Source organism: Cyprinodon tularosa, unplaced genomic scaffold (assembly GCF_016077235.1).
Source record: "Cyprinodon tularosa strain WSP-4 unplaced genomic scaffold, ASM1607723v1 ctg432, whole genome shotgun sequence".
NCBI classification, from domain to species: domain Eukaryota; kingdom Metazoa; phylum Chordata; class Actinopteri; order Cyprinodontiformes; family Cyprinodontidae; genus Cyprinodon; species Cyprinodon tularosa.
This window is the reverse complement of record NW_024039155.1, coordinates 1,069,410-1,080,680: the sequence shown is the minus strand read 5'-3', so window position 1 is coordinate 1,080,680 and position 11,271 is coordinate 1,069,410. Positions and strand designations below refer to the sequence as shown.

General features: G+C 38.7%; 1 long non-coding RNA gene across 1 annotated transcript; it reads right to left on the bottom strand.

Annotated features, from left to right (window-relative positions):
- Positions 1 to 6: 6 nt before the first annotated feature.
- On the bottom strand, positions 7 to 7,780 carry LOC119792826. The gene is made up of 2 exons (XR_005282031.1): positions 7,438 to 7,780; positions 7 to 47 (listed from the first exon to the last, which is right to left on the bottom strand). It is a non-coding gene; the product is annotated as an uncharacterized LOC119792826 (long non-coding RNA).
- Positions 7,781 to 11,271: the final 3,491 nt, after the last annotated feature.

The window sequence follows — 11,271 nt, the reverse complement described above, 5'->3', positions numbered from 1 at the left end:
TCTTTGTGCCGCCTTGTTTTCTCCAGTACTTAGATGTGCAAAAACAACTGTGGAAAAAACAGACAAAAGAAAAATGTTCATATATACCAAGCTTATGAGTTAAAATGCATTTTCCTCTTTCAAAACATTAGGACCAGTGAGTTCTAGCAAAAAGCAAAGTTGAATATTTGGATTGATGAGGTCTGCAGGTCAAGCTGTAGAAATTAACCATCGATTTCTCCAAATGTTCTGCATTCAAACTGCAGAGAAACTTATTCATATAGACGACAAAGTAGAGTTTTAAACACACAGGATTGTTGAAATAACCTTAAAAAAGTCTAACTTCTTGTGAAAACGTCCAAGCCAGTAAATACAAACCAGCACTCATAATTAATATTGGAAGGGATGAGGAAGGAAATGTTTTTTCTGACCACAAAATGCTATTTGAATAATTTTCTTAAATTCTGTTTAATTAGATGCCTTCCATTTTTATTTAGTTTAGAGTATTTTCTTTGATTAGATCAGTCAGTGAGACCAGCTGGAGGTCACAGCAGTCGCTGCTCTATCAGCCATCCACCTGTCAGTGCCTCTAATGTATCTCCATGCAAATGAAAACCTTCCTACATTCCTCCTCCACAAATAGCTCACATGTCTGTCAGAGCCGAGGTTTCTTTCAACATGTTGTTTCTCTTTAGCTTTTCATCACCTCCTTTACCTCTCTGTGTTAGTTTACATGCAGTAGTGGAATCCTTCTAAACAGTTTTACAGTGCTTTAATGTTTAATAAGGAAACTTTAAGATGTAGCTGAGCAGCCTGTGAAACGCAGAGAGGCTTGGCTTTTTATAGATGATAATGTAAAGGCGTGTTGGACATTCCCTGGAAAGGTTTCTCCTCTTTCTGACTTCTAGAAATGGATCTCCAGGCGCGGGCCGCCCAGCTCCTGCCCAGCTCCCTCAGAGGGAACGTAAATCAGACTCCCGACAACACAAAGCAGTTTTTTCCTCACTTTAGATCCTCCGACGCTTACGAGACACCATGCAGTGCCTGGAACTCAGTGTCACTCTGTTCACAGCGTGATGAGCAGGCCAGGCTGCACTTAGACGTCTGTCAACACTGAAACCTGCACATTTACAAGACAGCAACACTCAGAGTTGTTGTTTTTCCCAACAGGTGGCGTTCTGCAGGCAGTTAAGTCTGGTTACTGTAGGTCAGTGGTTCCCAACCTTCTGATGACCTCCGTTCGTTTTGTCTCACCATGAGCTCTCAGTCAAAAGTACTGATGATTGTACAAAAGTGGAACGATAAAAATAAAAAGCATTTTACTTAATCTTTTAATTTGAAAATGTAAATTTTAGGTATTTTATTCTTTCCATCTCAAATAAAAAAACAAACAAACAAATAGTGTTGGAATTCAATGTTATTTCTGACATTTTGAATTGAAAAATCTTCCTGGATGGAAGAGAAACATCTTCAAACTTGGAAACAAAGTCCAGTGGATTGTTTTTTATTTTCTTTTTTTTAATTCCCCTGAGTGTAATTACATTTAAACTTGGTGAATTAGGAACATAAATTCTAGTCAGACTGTCTTAATTAGTTTTCTTTTGTTTTCATCCTATAGATGAGCTCCTAAAGCTCAGAGTGAAAACCAGCTGATCCCAGTCTGTTCTCTACATCAAGGCTGCTTGGTTTGGATGTCAAAGCTGAAGGAACTCAAACTTATAATTATAACTTACATTTTGGTTGATAAAAGCTTTTAATTTTTCAAATTGGGTCCTCGGAAAGCAGAACAGATCAGATCCCTATTTCATTTTACTACCAAAGAAATAAAATATTTACATGTACCTCTTGCAATGCAGTGGAGAACCACTAGGGGTTCACGTACCCCGGTTGTAAACGCTGGTCTAGAGGAGCTGCAGAGATCCACAGCTTAGAATGAACTATGCTGATCCTCCACAAGAAGAACAGATGCATTCAGAAAGCTTTTATTAAAATGTTTTGTTTTTTTAAGGGCAGTTTGAAGTTTGCTTTAAAACACAAATTGAAAAAGGTTCTTATCAGATCAGAAAGTGGAACATTTTGGCTTCAAACTGATTAAGCGTATCAGACTGATAATAATAATATAGTTCTGGGTCCCATATCCTGAAAAATGGAGAAAATATCTGAGAATTAAAACCTGCTTAAATGTACAGGCAGGGAAATAAAGTCTAGATCAAATAATTTCCTTGTGCTAAGATGGTCCAGTCAAAGTCTGCTTGATTAAGAATATTTGGCACTACTGGAAATGTGTTCTCACACTTTCTCTCCATTTTAATCAAGCTTTTGCTGGTCTGCAAAGAAGAGTGGACAAAATTTAACTCCACATGATTAAAGTTGGTCTAAAATTACCTGCAGAAGTCTTAATGCTCTTATTGGAACAAAAGGGTTTCAATAAAGAACTGAACTTTCAGCACTTTTCAAATATGTATCTTTCTAAAACATTTTCCTTTCACATTGAAATGCAGCCCCACTTCCTGTGTTGATCTCTGACATAAAATCTCAAAACAATAAGCTGAAGTTGGAAAGTCTGATGCTACGCTCAGAGCGCACGCAGCAGAAACAGCAAAAACGCGCGTTCTGCTTCATTTCTGATTATTGCACCAGTTTAGTTCTGAAGCGTCTTTGCTGCTCTAGCTGCGCGCAGGTTAAATGGGTCTGATGCGCGGTGGGCGGAGCGACACTATCCTTTCATTGCCTGGAACATTGGCAATGAAAGGAAGTAGATGTTAGCGTTTTTCAGGTCTGTGCTACAAACTGCAGGCAGCAGGATAATAAAAGCCAACATATTCTGCCGGCAGGTTTCTACATTTGAAGTTAATTTAGGCGTTAATAAACTGTTTCAGAGGAGTGATCATAGCGCTCTGCATCAGCAGTGCTGCGTCTGACTCCCTGCCAGCTCCCAGATCAGCTGCTCTCATTGGTTGATCAATGAAGCGCCTCAGAAGCTCATGAGGCGCCGCTGCTCCTGCTGCCCTAGATGCTGCAGGACCTTTAGCTGCACCTTGATGCATCAACCATTGACTTTGCATGGAAACCAGCTGCTTCTGCTGCCTAACCCTAACCCTGTTTGCTGCATTTAACAACATGCTGTTTTCTGTTTTATCATATTTTTAAACTACCTGCATCTATTGGTAAAAGTATTTATTTCATTGTATTTAACAGTTTTCCATGAAAATGACGTATCTGCTTGTACATATAGTAATAACTGACATACTTCTTAATTGGTTTGTTCAGTTTATAAAGTTTATAGTTTATTAATGAGACATAAAGGATTTATTTTATCGGACTGAAAATACAGCAGATATTTCATTACAGAATCTGTTTATTTTTCCTTTTCTTCCTCAGACTTCACTTCTTGATTTTGGGGGTTTTGAAGAGAAAGTTGGTGATGTTTTTTTATTTATTTATTTGCAGTTTAAATAAAAGACTTGTTTGTATTTGCAAATATTATTTTTTTGAATTCATAAAATACTGAAGTTATATCAATGTGAGGCAGAGTATGAAGGGGTGAAAGTTCATTGTATAGTCTTGTTCTGTAATAAAATTGATCTAAGCAATGTTCTTTTATAAGAAAATCAGATTTAATAATGGAAGGTAAATTAAACCTGCTGTTATTAAAAAAAATAGTTTGAAGCCTGAAGATGGTCTGGAAACTCCTTGACTTCATCCTGTATCAGTCTATTAATCCCTGTTTTAGCCAACAGGCCATCTGATATGGCTAAAATTAAGGTGTTTGACTTTCCAGTAATCAGATCAACGCGGCTGTGACGCATCAAAGAACAGTTTTACCCAACAGCTGTACGCTTAAGCCGAGGCTAACTAGAGTCTGAGCTCTGAAAGCTGATCGGGCTTCACAGCTCCAACAATCAGCACCGCGCCTGCTAAGCACACAGATGCTCTCAGTGCTACATTTCCCTGTAGTTAGCGGCCTCTGAAAGATTGAGAAGGATTTTAGCGCAGTTTCTTATTGCTTAGTGTAAATTACTGGGGATCAGACCTTGTTTTGCTTTCTTAATGCTCCTATGATCTCTGATCCTGGTTGCCCTCCACGGTTACATTACTGGTTATTTCCCAGTCATTGAACTCTGCGAAAAGAGGAATGAAATATCACAAAATCAAAGGAATCTTTTATTAATGAATCTTAATCTCTTACTAAAAATAAAACCTTTCATTTCCGCAATAGGAGGGCAAAAAAAAAAATCCCTTTAAAAAAAAAAGGTTACTGCTTTTTTTGAAATGTGCTTTTTTATTTGTAACTGAAAGAATTTTTGTAATATTTACTTTAATTTTTCTACATTCCTCTGAGTGAACAGGAGTGAACACTAAATTCTTTGATCTCTATTTTCCTGGGATATAAATATAATCAAAGAAAAAAAAATAATTTCTTTTATGCACTCTTTAAAATTGAAAAAACAAGTTCAGATGTTATTGGAGTAGGAAAACAAAATCTTAGAAAAGAACATTTCAAAAGGTAACAGTTCTAGACCAGAAGCACAGAATATGGCCTCTTAGGATCATTAAGTCTCCATAACAACCTTTCAAGAAATATTTAAGGTCCTGCCAGAAACAAGCACTTTCTGATCTGCTGTACCACCAAAAAATAAAAAAAAAACGAATCATTTCTGGATTCTTCTCCTAAACACCAAACCTCCAGACCTAATATAAGCAGAGTGTCTGCAGCTCAATGCAGGGAGGAATGCTCTGATCTTTATATCGGATAAACCAAGCAACCTCTCCACAGACGCATGGCCCAACACAGACGAGCGCCCTCCTCTGGACAAGACTCTGCGCTACATCTACACCTGATGGACAAAGGACATTCTTTGGAGGACCAGAATGTTCACATTCTGGATAAAGAAGACAGGTGGTTTAAGAGGAAGGAAGCATTTTTAAGGGGGGGGCTCAGATTTCAGCTTTCAAAAACCTCCATATGTGGCAATAGTTGCCGCCACTCATTCATTTTGGTTAAGAGTAGTTTACAGGTTTTACAGAATCAAAGTCTGACCAAATTTTGCTGACATGTATCAAATTTATTTTCTGAAGATCCAATCTGACTCAGATATATCTGTAAACAGGTCATTTCACTACTTTTATAAGAAAATCTCATTAAGTAGACCCTATGATGCTTTGTTGATGTATTGCCTGGGAGCCAAGCTGACGGCATTACCTGGTGTCCCGAGCCCGTGACATCATCAATGACCCCTCACCCCCCCACCATGGACTGTTCTCCCTGCTGCCCTCTGAGAAGAGGCTTCCCAGCATTCAATGCAGGACCAGCAGGTTCTGCAGCAGCTTCTACCCCACCGCCATCACACTGATGAACTGTTGTTTAAAATGGGGTTAAAAAAATGTTGCGCTGAATGTTGGAAAAACTGTAAATCATTTCTCAGTCTTATATTTACGTTTGATCACTGCTGTACTTTAGAAATGGAAATGTCTAGAGGGCTGTATTGTAAATTTAATTTTGTATTACTTGGTGCGTACAAAATGACAACAAAACCTTGTTTTTGTTTAGAAAACATGCAAATAGAAACGGATAAACGGGTCCACCCCCTTGGAATGGGGGTCGTTTGACTTCTTATGTTAGCCTGGGGAGGGGGAGACTCAGGTTTCAGCTTTCAAAAACCTCCAATGCAGCGATAAAGTTGATTCCTTCCCGCTATCATCGCAGCTCCAACCCCTTTACAGGAGAACAGAAGACCTCACCTGTTCATCCAGGCCAACTATTCCCTTTCAGAGACACTGACAGGTATGGGGCATTGCAGGCTAACAAAGAAGCCAAACCACCCCCATTCCAAAGGGGGGGACCCGTTCATCCGTTTCTATTTGCATGTTTTCTAAACTAAAACCAGGCTTTGTTGGGCTGCTGGATAAAACCTGGAACTAAACGCTATTTCTGACATTTGGAATTGAAAAATCTTCCTGGATGGAAGAGAAACGTCTTCAAACCTGGAAACAAAGTCCAGTGGATGGGTTATAATTTTCTCTTTTTGGCATTTCTGGATTCTACTCTGTGTTCATTATGTTGGCGTGCTGGTTAAGATTCTCAGTCCTCCAGGTCATAGTCGTTCCAAAAAACTTAAAATCAATCTACCGGACTTTGTTTCCAAGTTTGAAGACGTTCCTCTTCCATCCAGGAAGATTTTTCAATTCAAAGTGTTAAATTAAAGTGGAGGACTGATGTTTCTATTGGAGCCTGCCAGGATGATTCTGAAAGCTTTTTACAAAAATATCAGAGTAGATGTGAGCTTACAGCCCAGGAAACAACCACCACAACAACATGGAGAGCTACAGAACGGTCTGAGTCAACCAGGAGGAATACGAATGCAAGGAGGAAGAGCTGAGAACAGGTGAGAACAGGTGAGAACAGGTGAGTCTGAATGACTTAATGTGGAAAAACTGTGGAGGATCACAAGCAGAAGGAGCTAAAATAGATGGAAATCACTGAGCAGTAAAAAGCAAAACATGAAATCCCCAAAAAATCAAAAAACAAGATAGAAACCATTAAATTACAGAACAATATAAACTAAAAGTCATCATTAAAAACATCATTAAAAGAGAAATGAAAACATGTCCTTAAGTCAGATCAGCCTAAAATAGTTTTTGTTTTTTACCGTCACACTTTTCAGGAAACAAATTTTGAATGTTTAGAAAAACACCTCATGCCTGCTGTTATGCATGGTGGAGGAGCTGTAATGCTGTGGACTTGTTGCTATGCTAGAAAGACAAAGCAAACAAACAAATAAATAAACGAATAAATAAATAAATAAAAGAAATTGTCAAGAAAGAATAAATAAAAGAATAAATGATGAACAGTTTAGTTTGTGCCTTCAAGTCGTTGCCCATAGGAAGACGTTACCTGGATATAACCTAACGGAATATCTTCAGAACGGCTCCAAATGACACTAAACTCAGATGGGAGAGTAGAACATGATGGAATAACGGAAAATCAAGGACCAATGGAAAAAAAAAAACGGCGTTCCCCTTTAAGGTTTTGATGCAACTTGATGATAACTTTTGAAACGTTTTGCTTCTTTAACAAAGTTAGAAATTGATGATAATAACTTGACCACAAACCATTGGAGTATGATGCAACAAGTTTGAAAACCATGTAATACTTATTCATTGAGGTCAATAAAGTTATTCAGCCAGTAATTTATTTGTTAAGAATTAGCTTAGCTTCCTGATAGTTTTAACAGACTTTAGATTGTAAATGAAGGGATTCCTTTAGCAGGTTTGGTTGGTGAATCCAGGTCCTTAAGATGGATATTTATCAACTGGAAAAGCTTTACAGTATTATTGATTTCATTTTTCACTCTGAATTTAGTTTAAAGCCAAAATAAAATCTGATATTTTACATGACATTTTAGTGACAGCCTTAAAAAAGGATTCCTTATTCAGAAAATACATTTTCTTACTCACTTTCCTCTCTTAGAGATCTGTTCCGGTCAGCTTCTTCTCTCCTGTTTGTCTGATTGAAATATTCTTCCTCATGTTGTGTAGCTTCCTCCTCCTCGTCCTCCTTCACCACCCAGGAGCCGCGCAGTCGCTTGTTGCCACACTCTGCTAGCTGCCAAACAAGGAGACACGGATACGGCGCAGGGGTTGATGCAATAAAGATCAGGCCGCCTACAGAAAACCAAGCCATGAACATTCCTGTGTCCTTGGAAGCAGTAAAACCTTCCGCCAAGTGCAGTGAAAAGAGAGATGCTCCTGCCTTGACCTCCGGCCTGGGTCTACATGGGCTCCTCTTTCAGGCAGCAGGAGGAAACACGGTGTACTGACGCTTATCCAGAACTCCTGCTGTAAAATAAACAGCCACATAGTGAAAAAAAGAAAACCTATATTTTTTAAATGCAAGTTATTGAATGTGACTTGAAAGCAGAGAGTCCATGACTTTGGCCAAAGCTTTGGTTTTACCTTCTAGAAGCTTCTCTGGAATTTTCCTTTCTTCTAGAAATAAACGATGCAACTAATGGAAGTCCTTTTACTCACATTCTCCTTTCCAGCTTTGTCAAAAAAAAAATTATGAAAAGGGACTCAGATTAGAGTAACTGTCATTTTTAAGACCCGCTGAGCCTAAGCTCTGACTTTCTGTCTCAGCTTGATTCAGTATTAGCTCATAATATTTCTTTAAGTTGTCTTTGAAGAACTCTTCTTTTAGGCAAAGATCTGCTCTCCAATGCTCAGACGACTTCTGACTTTTCTGTGCTGCCAGGACCTGAATCACCTGACAAACTCGCCTCCAAGCTTTTCAGCAAACAGTGAGATCTTCACTGCTTCATGTCATTCAGGTTGAATCTGTCACTCCTTCTTTTGCAGACATCGTTCAGATTGTCTCCTCATTTCTGTATGATGGTGAGGATTCTCAGTCATCCAGGTCATAGTCATTCCAAAAAAGCTAAAAAACATGCAAATAGAAACGGATGAACGGGTCCACCCCTTTGGAATGGGGATCGTTAAAGGACACCCCCCTTTCAGAGACATAGACAGGTATGGGGCATTGCAGGCTAACAAAGAAGCCAAACGACCCCCATTCCAAAGGGGGGGACCCGTTCATCCGTTTCTATCTGCATGTTTTCTAAACTAAAACCAGGCTTTGTTGGGCCGCTGGATAAAACCTGGAACTAAACGCTATTTCTGACATTTAGAATGAAAAAGCTTCCTGGATGGAAGAGAAACGTCTTCAGACTTGGAAACAAAGTCCAGAGGATTGATTTTTAATTTTTTTGGAACTCGTTTCTGTAGAGTTGTAGTGTTAGTATAATAAGACATGTTTCTTAACTTCTACAAGGACTATATTTGTTTTTGTTTTTTTTTAGTTAAAATGTTTTCCCAGAAGCTATTCAGATCATTATCATATTGTTTTGGAGTAAACTGAGACAGATCGTTTTTTTTTTTTTTGACTTTCCATTTATCTATTGTGATGATCAGCTGCTGCTAAATGCTCCTAAAAAATAAAAGTTCTCACTCATCTCCTTCTTCCCGTCCCCAACTTTCACAGCCAAAAGGAACAGACCCTGTAATCCGATCTGAATGTTTCATGATGAGTCATAGATTAACGTCGCCACTCATTAAACTCCATACTGCTGACTTTTAAAGGTCTATCTTTGTACTAGAAAACATTCTAATAAACTATCTTTAGTTTTACAAGCAGTAACCAATCTAAAACCAACAGCACTAAATATACGACCTTAAAAGCGGGGCTGAATGTCAACACGTAGTCGTGGCATAGAGACAGAAAATCAGCAAAAAACTAAGCTCTGTCGGTAACTTTGACTTTCCTCGAGTTACCAAAGTTTAGGCGTCATCGAGCGCCCGCCGTTTACGAGGTGGCAGAAACCGTTTAATACTCTTAGACAGAAGTCTGTGTGCAGCTTATTGGACTAAAGTCAACATCGCAGCTGTTGTTTGTGAAAAGTGGCTAATTCTAACTTCTTCTTAATCATACAACACCAGGAATATTTGGAGCTTTAACTTAGAGTCAAACATGCTTAAAGCAAATGAACATGTGCATTTCAGTAAACAAGAATATATCTGAAAAGTTTATTTTATTAGCTCAAGTCAAAATGTGTCAACAATGGGTGGTGAGGTTGCTTGAGGACCCGGATGCAGAGACGAGTGAAGCACAGATGAGTTCTGACAGATTTAATTGAAGAACACAGGAAACAGAGGCAGCAATCCAGAAATTCAAATTAAAATGTTAAACAAACCAAAAACCATGGAGACATCAGGGGAAAACGAGCCTGAGGAGCCAGAGAGAGACGAGGTGAGAAGACAACGACAGCGACGACAAGGAAGCAGTGACTGCAGAGGTGGAGTATATAAGGGGAACAGAACAAAGGATGGACTGATGAGCTGAATATGGAGCAGATGTGGGTGGAACTGGCAAGAAGGAATCCAAGGGGAAATAAAACAAGCACCACCAGGGGGCAGCAGAGAGTCACTAAAGAATGCTTGAATATAATGGAAAATAAATTAAAGAACTTAACAGAACAACTGATAACAGAAAACTGAAAACCATGATAAAATGTGAAACTTATATATATATTAAAGAACATAATTTTGGTAAGTCTAAAGGTTTTAAGCCTGGGAAACCAATAAAATGATTTTACAGCTGTGAATAAATTTAAGTTAATCACTGATTAGTTAAACAGGTACTTTTCTGGTCAGTTAAACTATGATCCAGTTGAATCCATTTCAATTAATTAGAAAAAAACAAAAAACAAAAAAGAAAATCCACTGGACTTTGTTTCCAGTTTGAAGACGTTTCTCTTCCATCCAGGAAGATTTTTCAGTTCAAAATGTCAGAAATAGCGTTTAGTTCCAGGTTTTATCCAGCGCCCCAACAAAGCCTGGTTTTGGTTTAGAAAACATGCAAATACAAACGGATGAACGGGTCCCCCCCCTGTGGAATGGGGGTCGTTTGGCTTCTTTGTTAGCCTGCAATGCCCCATACCTGTCTATGACTCTGAAAGGGGGGTGTTAGAGGGAATAGGTGGTCTGGCTGAATAGGAAAGGTCTTCTGTTCTCCTGTAGAGGGGTTGGAGCTGCGATGATTGCGGGAAGGAATCAACTCTATTGCTGCATTGAAGGTTTTTGAAAGCCCCCCCTATGTTTAAGGTTACAGGCTAACAAAAGAAGTCAAACGACCCCCATTCCAAGGGGGTAGACCCGTTTATCCGTTTCTATTTGCATGTTTTCTAAACAAAAACAAGGTTTTGTTGTCATTTTGTACGCACCGAGTAAATACAAAATTAAATTTACAGTACAGCCCTCTAGACATTTCCATTTCTAAAGTACAGCAGTGATCAAACGTAAACATAAGATTGAGATATGATTTACAGTTTTTGCAACATTCAAAGATTTTATTTTACCCCATTTTAAACGTCAGTTCATCAGTGTGGAAGGTGGGGAAGAAGCTGCTGCAGAACCTGCTTTTCTTATAAAAGTAGTGAAATGACCTGTTTACAGATATATCTGAGTCAGATTGGATCGTCAGAAAATAAATGTGATAAATTTCAGCAAAGTTTGGTCAGACTTTGATTCTGTAAAACCTGTAAACTACTCTTAACCAAAATGAATGAGTGGCGGCAACTATTGCCACATATGGGAAACAATACAGAGGACCATTCAGGTGAAATGCACTTTGTTGGTGGGAGTATGCATTTATTTCCATGAGTATTGACATATGGAAGCTTTCAGCTAGGATTAGAAATGACTCAATCAGACACAGCAGCTGGCACACAGACTGCC